Raw genomic sequence first — 13,436 nt, 5'->3', positions numbered from 1 at the left:
CTTAAAATACTGCAAATGAAGCACAGTAGCCAGACAGGGTGGTGGAGGCCACTTTGTGTGCCAAATGCAAACACAGTATTCTCTCTCTCTCTCACACACACACACACACTGTCATCTTTCACCTCCACAGTTCTTTATCTCCATTCTGCTGCTGCCTCCTTCTCCTTTATCCATGTTCTTGACCTCCGGCTCCTTTCCCCCTCCACTCCATTCTTCACCACCACTATCCATTTTTTAAATAATTGTTTTCTCCACTCCACCCTGTCTCACTCTCCGCCTACTCCCTGGGCACCTCCTACCCATCCACAGAGCATGAGGAAAGAGCAACACTGCACAGAAGCCCAGTTTGAGGTACATGATTTTCACCCACAAATCAGAGGAGCAGAAGACTTCCCCGGCTACCCCCCCAAGTAATGCCCAAAAGTAATTCTGGAAATGTTACAATTACTCCACAAAAGTAGTAAAATTACTCCTGGTTCTATTACAATCAAGATGTAAAGGAATTACCCACTCGTTACTCAAAAATTAATGAATTGCAAGTAATTCGTTACTTGTAACTAGTTACTTCCAAGCTCTGGCCATGGATCAATCAGTATATTGCTAACACAGTAGCAAACTGTTTCATTTGTTTAAAGTTCAAGCCATCCCAGCAGGCGGAACCTCTGCATCCACACCCTGTTCCACAGGGAGCATATCAGAAGGTAGGAAATTATCTCTTTATTTGGAATTCACAAGCATACTTGATAGTTACTGACTGATACTCCCTGTATCCAGAGATCTGCAATCTGAATGGTACAAGCAGTGCATCAGTAATAGCCAGCCTGAAGGCAGTGTTTGCAAGGCATGGAATCCCATGTGAACTTTTAATGACAATACACCTCAGTTTTCCAGTTCAGAGTTTAAGCAGTTTGCAAAGGATTGGGACTTCTGCCATAGGACATCCAGTCTCCATTACCCCAATCCAATGGCCTTGTGGAAAAGTCCATCCAAACAGTTAAAAACCTGATGAAAAAGGCAGCTGACAGTAGAGGAGATTTAAATAAGGCATTATTGGTTTACAGCAGTACACCATTGGACTATGGCTGGTCTCCAGCACAGTTACTCATGGGAAGAAGGATACGCTGTACACTACCCATAACTGAAGAATTACTTATGGAGGAACATAACCATACAGAAGTTCAAAAAACAAACTCTGAAGCAAAAACAAAAACAGTATTTTGACAAAAGAGCAAAGGAGCTCCCTGGACTGAAACCAGGTGACAAAGTGTGCTTGAGAAAATATAGCTCCAATCTCTGGGATCAGAGGGGCACAGTTCAACAGCTAGTGCATCCACAATCATAATTAGTTCAGACAGCTCAAGGAGAGACTTTTTGACGTAATCATCAGGATCTCTGAGTATGCCCAAAGAGTGATCCAGATGCTCCAGCAGGTGGAAATGGGACAGACTCTACATCAACACCTCTTGTATGTTCACAAAGGCAGAAAGAAAAACAAGTTGTTTCCCAGAATGACCTTATGAAAGATAAGGTGAAGGAATATGAGATGCGTCGGTGGTCAGAATGGAAGGTGAAAGCTCCACAGAGACTTATAGAAACTTGCTGAGAAGCCTGGGATAAAGCAGGGAAGTGAGTGGTAAAGACTCACTCTAGAGTGATGTGCTAGTAACCTCTCCTCTACAGAACTTAGTTCTTGCTTGTCTGTTGGTGTTTGTTACTTTGGTAGAGAAAAGGGGAGATGTAGTGATTGCAGTAATTTAGAGACATTTCCTTACAAGAAACATTGGGATGGGAGTTAGAGACGATCCCTGAAGAATCAGGTGAGGGGGTGGAGCCTAGCTGACTGAAGGAGATTGAGGGGAGAATGTGGTGGTGTTGTATCTACTACTTAATAAAACTACCTTCTTAACTATTGGCTGTATATATCGAACCCAAACATATTACAAGGACACTCTTTTGCTTTCAACTGGATGCAGATTTGAAGGTGCATTTCCATCCTCATTCTTAAACCTAGCCCTTCTTGGCAAATTTCCACATGAATTTGTGCGTCCAGAGTAGGGTTGCCAGGTCATAAGCATCCCAAACACTGAGATTTCAGGGGCAGGCCCTAGTGATGCCATGAGGCAGGCTATGGGATCAACAGTGAAGTTTTACCTTCCTTCTCTTCCGTTAGAGTTAAACAGCTGTTCAAAGAAAGAATCCATCTTTATTCTAAACAGTAACCCAAATGTCATTTTCTATTTGGTACCCACTATATAAAACAACATTTGGCATGGAGGAATACTTCACATTTCTGACAGCGGCACCTTTTAGAAAATCATTCACATCTTTACAACTTCAGACTATGCCCTCTGCTTTTTTGGATGGGAGATTTTCTAACATTCCAACTCATCAAGGAGTTTGTATCTGTGAATCTGGTGAAGTTGAGGACCCATTATACATTATTTACTAAGCTGCCCCCTATACAAGTCCCCAAGGCTTAAATTTCTTTCCTACATACTTCGTTCCTTGTCAAATAGATCTTTCCTGGAGCAGATAAGTATTCTGCTAGCAGGCAACAATACATTTATAACTACCCAGGTGGCAAATTTTGCTCTAGCTGCAGGGAAACTAAGAGCTAGACACCAAAAACACCTTGTGGGGTGAATGGGTTGTGCCCTGGCACTGTTATGGCTGTAATACTTATCCACTAAGTTATGGGGTGGGTCAGTGTATCTTTCACTTGGAAGAGGAAATTTTATTTGAAATTTAGTATTGTTCCTTTATTGTATGCTATTCAACTGTTTGTTGAAATATGACTTGTTTTTTTAATATTATGATTTCTTTCTACATGTGATGAATTGTGGTAGCCTATGGCTTTGAGCAATAAAGATTCATTTCGTTTTTTCATGGGGCAGGCTCTAGTGATGTCATTAAGCATGATATGTTAAGCATCAACCACACTTGCTTAGAGCATACCACTGAAACAACAACAAAAATCTGATTGGAAATTAAGATAGAAATCTCAGCTAAATGAGGGTATTCCCGGGTCTAGCTGAAGTAATGGGATCATTGTTTCCCACCTGCTTAGGGTACCTGGGTAGGGATCATTTAATCTAGCCCAGAGCTTGGAAAAGTTACTTTTTTGAACTACAACTCCCATCAGCCCAATCCAGTGGTCATGCTGGCTGGGGCTGATGGGAGTTGTAGTTCAAAAAAGTAACTTTTCCAAGCTCTGATCTAGCCTACCCACTTCTAGCAAGGAGGGTTTAAGTACCCTCAGGCCAGGCCTGTCACCAGAAGGGCCACTGTAGGAAGAAGGGAACCTAGAGTTGTGGAGATGTTAGATGGGAGCATTCAGGAGTAAAGATGGATGCCCTTGAAAGCTGCAATTGTGAGCACACTTATGAAGGGCCTAAGCCCCAATAGAACTCAACAGGACTTACTTCTGAGTAGATATGGTTAGGATTGTGCTGTTGGTAAGACGTGACTAGGGACCCTCTGCAAATATATCCGTATGAAAGCATATGAAAGCAGGGTTGGAAACCTCCTGCCTGGAAAGCCCTGCCTGCCTTTTAACGTGGCTGCTCCAAACGCTTTAACACACCTGACTCTTCACTGCAGAGAGAGTTAAGAAGATTCTCTACCCTTTTATGCCTATCCTGTGGGCTGCTATAAACTCACTTTGATAACCAACCCAATTCCAGTGAGTGATAATTAACAGAGAGAAAGCATGCATGGTTGGTCTATCTTCACAGGCAGTAGCTTGGGAACAATAGCAATTGCAGCCACACTTCCCAGTATGTTAATTCTCTTTTACCATGATGGGCAAGAAACAAACCATCATGCAAACAACAAGGTGCATCATCAGTGGGGTTTAGGGGGTTGAGCTGAGCACATAGAACCACTGTTGTTGCTTCTATGGATGTTGAGCACATGGAACCACTGTTGTTACTGCTATGGATGTCGAAATTTAAATTTGTTTGACTCCTTAGAATTAGAAAAGTATACTTTGTAATGACATCATAAGCTGCATGTACACTTTTTAAAATTTTCTGTTCAAAAATTATTTGAAAGATAAAATATATCCTATTTTTGAAAGTAATTAAAAAACCCTGCATGTACATTTTTATAATCACAACTGAAATTGTTTTCAGTAAACAATTGCCTACCAAGATCTTGCTGTGATCTTTTGTTCTACATCTCCTGCACACATAGAGAAAGGGACTTTTGCTACTGTTAAAAGCTATAAACTTACACAATATATTAGATTTTCAGACAAGCAGGAAAAGACAATAGTTTTCTGGCCTTGCAATGGGTTCTAGCTATTGCCTGAAGGTCAACAAATCCCTTGTCAATCACAACCCTGACTTCACTTATTGCCTACAAACCCGAAAGAGCAGGGTTAGAGCAGTCAGCTACAAGCTCATTTAACAGAAGTTGCAGGGATGCAGCTGATGTTTTGGTGTATATCTCTTGAACCAGACCACTTAGAAACCTTTTTTTAAAAAAAATAATGAAAGATTGTGGTGACTCACCCAGAGAGGACCCCAAATATCCAGAGTCTGCAGGCAAAAACCAGAGATCTGGCAACCCTAATCCAGACCCTGATCACTGTTTTCCCCAATGGTAAAGAAGTTGGAAAGAATCAGACAGAAGGTGGATTCAGGATAATTTTCTGCAATCAGAAATTGTCTGATTTCATAACTGAACCTGTTGGATTAATTCAACACCAAGCTGATTCATATTTGCATGTTCTGTCCTTGATGGTTGCAACACTTGCATATGTGAAGTGCAGAGCTTGGAAAAGTTACTTTTTTGAACTACAACTCCCATCAGCCCCAGCCAGCACATGCTGGCTGGGGCTGATGGGAGTTGTAGTTCAAAAAGTAACTTTTCCAAGCTCTGGTGAAGTGAGCCATCACTGCTCTCTGCTTTCACTCTCAGGACATACTTGATCAAGCAACTTTCCCTCCAGCTGGAGTTCCACATCCATGCCTGTCTTTGAGCCACTACTTGCACTCTCAGAGATGGTAACACTGGTTGTGATATTTCTCTTATATGCATGGTTGGCTTTGTTCCTGAGCATATGCACTTTAACTAGCCTTCTCGGTGCATTTCAGCAGAAGTCATCTTATGTATCATTTCTCAGGGAGATCTGTTAACTGCATATTCTATTTTTAAGCACTGAGAAGAAGAGATTGCATGCTGGGGAAATTTGGCAGTATCTTTTAGACAGGAATGTAATCAGAGTTGGCATAAACAGTTTGACAGAGGAGGGTTTTTTAAATAATGATTTCTGGGGACACTTTTGAATAAATATAATGAAGGATTGGTTACATTTTCTAAATAATTTGCAGTAAAGAAATGTTCTGTTTGCCACCAGAATTGGGCTTTTGCAGTATTAACACCACTGCCTTTAGATGCCTTCAGAAAGTGCACTCCCAACACTGATCTCATTTTGCACTATATAAAAGGTGTTTAGGGCTTAGAACTTTCAAACATTAAAATAGGAGAAAAATCAGAGAAAGATTATTGACTGCAATGATTGTTCATGCTGTAATGAAAATCTTTTTCCTTATTACTGTTTGGAGGAACGAGAGAGGGGAGGCATTTGGGGCACCCCCTCTGTCCTGCCAAAGTAGCAGAAGTTCATTATAAAATTCAGGTAAGCAATGACAGGAAACACCAAGTGTACTCTTTAACAGCTTTCATTCATAGGATGAGGGCAAAAAGAAAGTAAAGCAAAAGCAGATAATCTTACGGCTTATCAGTTGCTGGTGAATCCCCTCTCTGTTTTATCAATGGTGCTGAACTTCTGATAGTCAAGATGCTTCCTTCTCTTGCATTCTAACAAGCCTCCCCTTCTTAAACTATGCAACAGGATCTCTCTGAGCGGAAGTGACGAAGCAGTCCTCCATACCATTTTACTATGCTACTGAAGCATCGTCATTCACATTCCATTTTTGTGGCCTTGATAGCCTGCACTTCAAAGGGGTGGCAGCTAGCCAACAGAGATAACTGGATGCTTCTGTACTGATCTTGTGCACATAGGATGCTTGGTAACTCTGAAGCCCCCAGCCCCCCAGTGCAGAGATTTGAAGGAGTGAAGCTATGACTTTTTGCAAGAGAAGCTATGCCCCTCCCCCCCCAGCATCTCATGTCTCCTGCCTCTTAGCTTTTCAGTGGTACGCTACAAGGTCAACATATTTGCATGTGAGACCAATTGGGCTGATTTGGAGGGAGCCAGGCTTTGGCTGGATTGGGTTGAAACAGCCCCCAATTGCCCTGGGTTGGGCTATCTGGAGGGATCTGGGGCTGTCAAGAGGTGAGGTGTCAAGGGGTAGAAGGAGAGGAAAATGACAGCCTCTGCAAAGAGCAGCATGGGACTGTTTGCAAGAGGGTTTTCAAAGAGCCTCTGACTGTGCATTAGCTGGGTGCACCTCTGCCCAGTAGGGGAACATGTCTGCACAGTCAAAGTGAGTAGAGTTGAACACTCCACTCATCAGCTGGTGAGCAGGCATTCAGTCCCGCTGGCTGCCGTGTGATCAGGCTGCAGTGTCTTCCCCCCTCCCAACCATGTTTAATTAGGGTTTTAATTAATTAATTAAGAAGGCGGGGGGAGAAGATGTATTGTCTCCTTCCCACCACATTTTTACTTAGGATTTAAAATCCTAATTGAACAATTAGGGCTGGTCCCTGAATCAATTCAAGGCCTGGATCCGAGTCGGGTCAGCACCAAATAAGTCCGGGTTGGGGGCTGATGCAAACTCCAATCAGAGAAATATTTTTGAGTGGTATGCTCCAAGCAACTGTGGTTGATGCTTAATGTATCATACTTAATGACATCACTAGGGACCACCCTCATGACATCACTAGGGCCCACTCCATGACCACTAGGACTCACCCCGGGAATCTCAGGGTTTGGGATGCTTCTCACCTGGCAACCCTAATACTGCTGACAAATTGTCATTAATACTTTATTTTAAAAACACACATGTACACAAATTGATGAAGAAAGGTATAGAACTAAATTTAAGATTGGAAAAATGAGAAATTGAGAAAAAACATGATTGACAAATACACCCACCCCGAGCAGAAATCATAACCATTTTTGAATGGCTCTGCTTTACTTCCAAACTGATACATTCTGGACTACCCAAGTTCTCTGGGAAACATGTAATGAATACTGTAAAAACAATTTAAATAGAAAATAAGATGTAAAACCATAAAATCAAAAGCAACACAAATACAACAAAAACAAAACTCAGCAATGTCAGATGTTGAAACTGAGGCTCAAAGTACAGCAATTATTTAAAAGGGCTGCAAGATCAGAAATGTTTTAACCGGGCATCAACAAGACCACCAGGATAGCATCAGGTGAACTTCTCTGGGAAATCTCTTCCATAACTGGGATGCCACTGCTGAAAAGGCCCTTTCCCTCACTTCATTCGGCACCACTCAGGAGAGGATCTTAAGATTTGGGCAGCTACGTACCTGAGAAGCAGGTCTTTCTGGTAACATGGCTATCTACTATTTCCATCTGTTCTTTTCAATTTAAATCTGCTATCCTTTGATTTATACATTAATTTTGTATATTAAATTGGTCTTTAGAACAGGGAGATTGTCTAGGAACTTGTTTTGACCCTTCCATTTATTGTGCCAGTAAAACAGTGCTTTCCAGAAGTAATGCACTTTTTCCACTCAGTGCTCTTTCCTAAATGTACTTTCCTAAAAGTTAATGCAATAAATAAATAAATGCATGCATGCACGATATAAAAAAAATAAAAAATAAATAAAACAACTTCAATATTTTGGGGTGGGTTAGGTTTTATTATTATTGTTGAGATTTTTAATGTATTGTATGTTTTTATTTTGTACGTCGCCCAGAGTGGCTGGACAGCCAGCAAGATGGGCGACTAATAAATTTAATAAATAAATAAACACTAGCTTAACTCCAACTCTAAACACCTTCCCAAACCTAGGGATTCTTGCAGTGCTCCCAGAAGGCATCCAGGCTGAACGTTTTGAAGACATCTTGGTAAGGAGTTTTAATGAACAAAAATGTTTTTTGGAACACTAAATTCAGTTAATCAGCCTTGAAAATTTTTTAAAAATACTATTCATGAGTGATCAATTTAGTAGCACAAAATCATTCTGGAGGCAGAATTGCTTCCATGCGATGTGTGTCCCCAAATAAATGTGCGCATATTGTGGGCCAGAATTCCTTTTGCAACACCCTCATAGACATTTCTGTCACCTGCCTTATCATTCCCATGTAAAGGTGCCTGTCCTTTCCACAACTTCTGATGGTGTCTGCAGCATTGCACAGAATTTTGCCTCCACAGAAACCACAGCTTATTTGTACATCAGATTCATGGATTAAAATAAGAAGACTCCAAAGGGATATGTGAGGAGAGATCATGCCCATTGTAATGGCGGGAGGGGAAAATATGGATTGCATTATTCTGATGATGGATGGCAGCAAGACAGGAAAAACTGGCTGGGGAATGTAACATTCCTCAAAAAGCAAAGGAAGAAAACCATTCTCTCTTCCACATCATTTACCCGGCATGATCTTTTAAGCATAAAATTAGAGAAAAGGGGAAGAAAATTGGGGATGTTGTCAACTGCTAAGCACTATGCTAATGGAATCACTGTCTCTTGCATATGCTCTTTACATAAATTTGTCTCAAGGCCTTAAAATAGCTCTTCCCAACATAGTTCCTTTGACATTATTCTTTCATTAAATCGTCACTTGGTTAATTGTATCCTATTGATGGTAGCAATCTTATTGATGCCCCATTTTCTTTTTGATCAAATAAAAGGTTTCATCAACTGAAACCTACTATTAAGTAAATAACAAGAAAAATAATAATAAGACACCATAATAATAGTCTCTGGAACAGCACTCAAGGTTTGCAATGAAATGAGGGTGCAAATACACATTTTAGCTGAAACCCATGTAAAAATATTGTACTATCATCTTAAAAATGTTAGAGTAGTACGTGTGATCCACTAAGGACAGGTGAGCAGAAAACTGCTCACTCTGAAAATGAATCAAGGCCTCCTGGTCTTGAACTTTGAACCTCTCACCCCCACCGCAGGAGGGGGGCAATAGTTGAGTGTTTGAAAAAACATCAAAGGGATCAGATTCTCCTCCCCAATTCAACCTGAGCAGGAAGAAAGCTAACGTGGGGGTCCAAGACAGGGAGATAACTGGTGGTGGCAGTGCTTACTTCAAAGAGGCACACTGGGTCTTTTCTCCTTCTTTCTAAATTGAAAAAGAAGGTGCTAGTATAATGACATGATGGATCAGTCCCCAGGATCCCCAGATTGGTGATGGTGGAGGTTGTAGTTCAACTACCATGATCCCTGGCAGAAATGCATACTGCCAGCAGCATTATGTTGGCAGCATCATCTTCAATTAGAAAGAAGGGTGAGGGGAGGTTCAGAGTCCCAATGGGCTTCTTCCATCTTTGAAGAAACCATCACCTGATACTATGTCCTGGCCCTCAAGGTAGGTTCTGCTCTCTTTTGTGACCAGGAGTAGAGGAGTGGTGTGTCAGCAGAATAGAGGTGGTTGGCCTGTCTGAGGCAGGCTGTACTGCCTGCTCCAATTCTTCTCACAGAATTTGATTTCTTATAACACCTCTATGATCCACATTTTCTCTAAATTTGGGAGAAGGCAGGCTTCATGTAAAGCCGTAGCCCTGGGATAGCCAACATGGTGCCCTGCAGATGTTGTTGAAATCCAGCTCTCATCAGCTTCCAGGCAGCATGGGCAATAGTCAAGAATGATGGAAATTGTAGTCCAACAAATCTGGAAGGCACCCCGTGGGCTATCATGCCATAGCCCAGTACCTACCCATAACATTTTTATCCCATTCCCCACTTGGCCTTTTTTTATCCAGGTTTTCCTCTAGTACACTTGATTACTATACTCTTAATGACTAGCTTTTGAATATGTGAGCTTATATTGAAAATCATTAATCTGAGGTGAGGTGAGGTGAATTGAAAAGTCTACCTTTGATGTTATATCTGTGACGAGCATATGTAGTTATTCAATTGATTTTGTTGTGATCAAATGAAAGGCATCCACATGTGAGCCAGTCACAAAGAATATGAAGGAACTAACACCACACAGAGAGACACTGCTTACAAGTGCCTGTACGTTAATGCTAGGAGCCTCTGAACCAAGATGGGAGAACTGGAGTGCTTGGTGTTAGAGAAGAGCATTGATATAGTGAGCATAATGGAGACCTGGTGGAATGGAGAAAACCAGTGGGAAACGGTTATCCCTGGATATAAACTATATCAGAAGGACAGGGAAGGACGTATTGGTGGCGGAGTCGCTCTATATGTGAAAGAAGGCATTGAATCCAGCAAGCTCGAAACCCCAAAAGAGGCAGACTCCTCCACAGAATCGTTGTGGGTGGTGATACCATGCCCCAGGAGGGACTTAATACTGGGAACGATCTATCGTCCCCCTGATCAAAATGCTCAGGGAGACCTGGAGATGAGATATGAAATTGAGGAAGCATCCAAACTAGGAAATGTGGTAGTAATGGGTGACTTCAACTACCCGGACATAGACTGGCTGCATATGTGTTCCAGTCATGACAAAGAAGCAAAGTTTCTAGATATTCTAAATGACTATTCCCTAGACCAGTTGGTCATGGAACTGACCAGAGGGACGGCAACCCTGGACTTAATCCTCAGTGGGGACCGGGACCTGGTGCAAGATGTAAGTGTTGTTGAACCGATTGGGAGCAGTGACCACAGTGCTATTAAATTAAACATACATGTAACTGGCCAATTGCCAAGAAAATCCAACATGGTCACATTTGACTTCAAAAGAGGAAACTTCACAAAAATGAGGGGATTGGTAAAAAGAAAGCTGAAAAACAAAGTCCAGAGGGTCACATCACTCGAAAATGCTTGGAGGTTGTTTAAAAACACTATATTAGAAGCTCAACTGGAGTGCATACCGCAGATCAGAAAAGGTACCGCCAGGGCCAAGAAGATGCCAGCATGGTTAATGAGCAAAGTCAAGGAAGCTCTTAGAGGCAAAAAGTCTTCCTTCAGAAAATGGAAGTCTTGTCCGAATGAAGAAAATAAAAAAGAACACAAACTCTGGCAAAAGAAATGCAAGAAGACAATAAGGGATGCTAAAAAAGAATTTGAGGAGTACATTGCTAAGAACATAAAAACCAACAACAAAAAATTCTATAAATACATTCAAAGCAGGAGACCCTCTAGGGAGACGATTGGACCCTTGGATGATAAGGGAGTCAAAGGTGTACTAAAGAACGATAAGGAGATTGCAGAGAAGCTAAATGAATTCTTTGCATCTGTCTTCACAGTGGAAGATATAGGGCAGATCCCTGAACCTGAACTAACATTTGCAGGAAGGGATTCTGAGGAACTGAGACAAATAGTGGTAACGAGAGAGGAAGTTCTAGGCTTAATGGACAATATAAAAACTGACAAATCACCGGGCCCGGATGGCATCCACCCGAGAGTTCTCAAAGAACTCAAATGTGAAATTGCTGATCTGCTAACTAAAATATGTAACTTGTCCCTCAGGTCCTCCTCCGTGCCCAAGGACTGGAAAGTGGCAAATGTAACGCCAATATTCAAAAAGGGATCCAGAGGGGATCCCGGAAATTACAGGCCAGTTAGCTTAACTTCTGTCCCTGGGAAACTGGTAGAAAGTATTATTAAAGCTAGATTAACTAAGCACATAGAAGAACAAGCTTTGCTGAAGCAGAGCCAGCATGGCTTCTGCAAGGGAAAGTCCTGTCTCAGTAACCTATCAGAATTCTTTGAGAGTGTCAACAAGCATATAGATAGAGGTGATCCAGTGGACATAGTGTACTTAGACTTTCAAAAAGCGTTTGACAAGGTACCTCACCAAAGACTTCTGAGGAAGCTTAGCAGTCATGGAATAAGAGGAGAGGTCCTCTTGTGGATAAGGAATTGGTTAAGAAGCAGAAAGCAGAGAGTAGGAATAAACGGACAGTTCTCCCAATGGAGAGCTGTAGAAAGTGGAGTCCCTCAAGGATCGGTATTGGGACCTGTACTTTTCAACTTGTTCGTTAATGACCTAGAATTAGGAGTGAGCAGTGAAGTGGCCAAGTTTGCTGACGACACTAAATTGTTCAGGGTTGTTAAAACAAAAAGGGATTGCGAAGAGCTCCAAAAAAACCTCTCCAAACTGAGTGAATGGGCGGAAAAATAGGAAATGCAATTCAATATAAACACGTGTAAAATTATGCATATTGGAGCAAAATATCTGAATTTCACATATACGCTCATGGGGTCTGAACTGGCGGTGACCGACCAGGAGAGAGACCTCAGGGTTGTAGTGGACAGCACGATGAAAATGTCGACCCAGTGTGCGGCAGCTGTGAAAAAGGCAAATTCCATGCTAGGGATAATTAGGAAAGGTACTGAAAATAAAACAGCCAATATCATAATGCCGTTGTATAAATCTATGGTGCGGCCGCATTTGGAATACTGTGTACAGTTCTGGTCGCCTCATCTCAAAAAGGATATTCTAGAATTGGAAAAGGTTCAGAAGAGGGCAACCAGAATGATCAAGGGGATGGAGCGACTCCCTTACGAGGAAAGGTTGCAGCATTTGGGGCTTTTTAGTTTAGAGCAAAGGCGGGTCAGAGGAGACATGATAGAAGTGTATAAAATTATGCATGGCATTGAGAAAGTGGATAGAGAAAAGTTCTTCTCCCTCTCTCATAATACTAGAACTCGTGGACATTCCAAGAAGTTGAATGTTGGAAGATTCAGGACAGACAAAAGGAAGTACTTCTTTACTCAGCGCATAGTTAAACTATGGAATTTGCTCCCACAAGATGCAGTAATGGCCACCAGCTTGGACGGCTTTAAAAGAAGATTAGACAAATTCATGGAGGACAGGGCTATCAATGGCTACTAGCCGTGATGGCTGTGCTGTGCCACCCTAGTCTGAGACAGCATGCTTCTGAAAACCAGTTGCCGGAAGCCTCAGGAGGGGAGAGTGTTCTTGCACTTGGGTCCTGCTTGCGGGCTTCCCCCAGGCACCTGGTTGGCCACTGTGAGAACAGGATGCTGGACTAGATGGGCCACTGGCCTGATCCAGCAGGCTCTTCTTATGTTCTTATGTTCAGGTGGTCTGGTTGAAGAGATATACACCAAAGTGTCAACCTCCCCGTAACTTCTGTTAGTACCAGCTGCTAGAATCCCCACTCTTCCAGGTTTTTAGCCAATAAGTGATGCCAAGGTTGTGACTGATAAGAAATTTGTGGACCTCACGGCAACAGCTAAAACCCATTGCATGTTCTGAAAACAGCTTTCTTTTGTCTGCACATCATGAATGCAGTAAATGTATAGCTTTTAGCAACATCAAGAATAATTTCTCAGTGCAGGAGATCTGAATTCATTGGGACTTGCTTCTCAGT

This window comes from Rhineura floridana, chromosome 11 (genome assembly GCF_030035675.1).
Source record: "Rhineura floridana isolate rRhiFlo1 chromosome 11, rRhiFlo1.hap2, whole genome shotgun sequence".
Taxonomy (NCBI): domain Eukaryota; kingdom Metazoa; phylum Chordata; class Lepidosauria; order Squamata; family Rhineuridae; genus Rhineura; species Rhineura floridana.
This window is presented reverse-complemented; position numbering follows the sequence as displayed.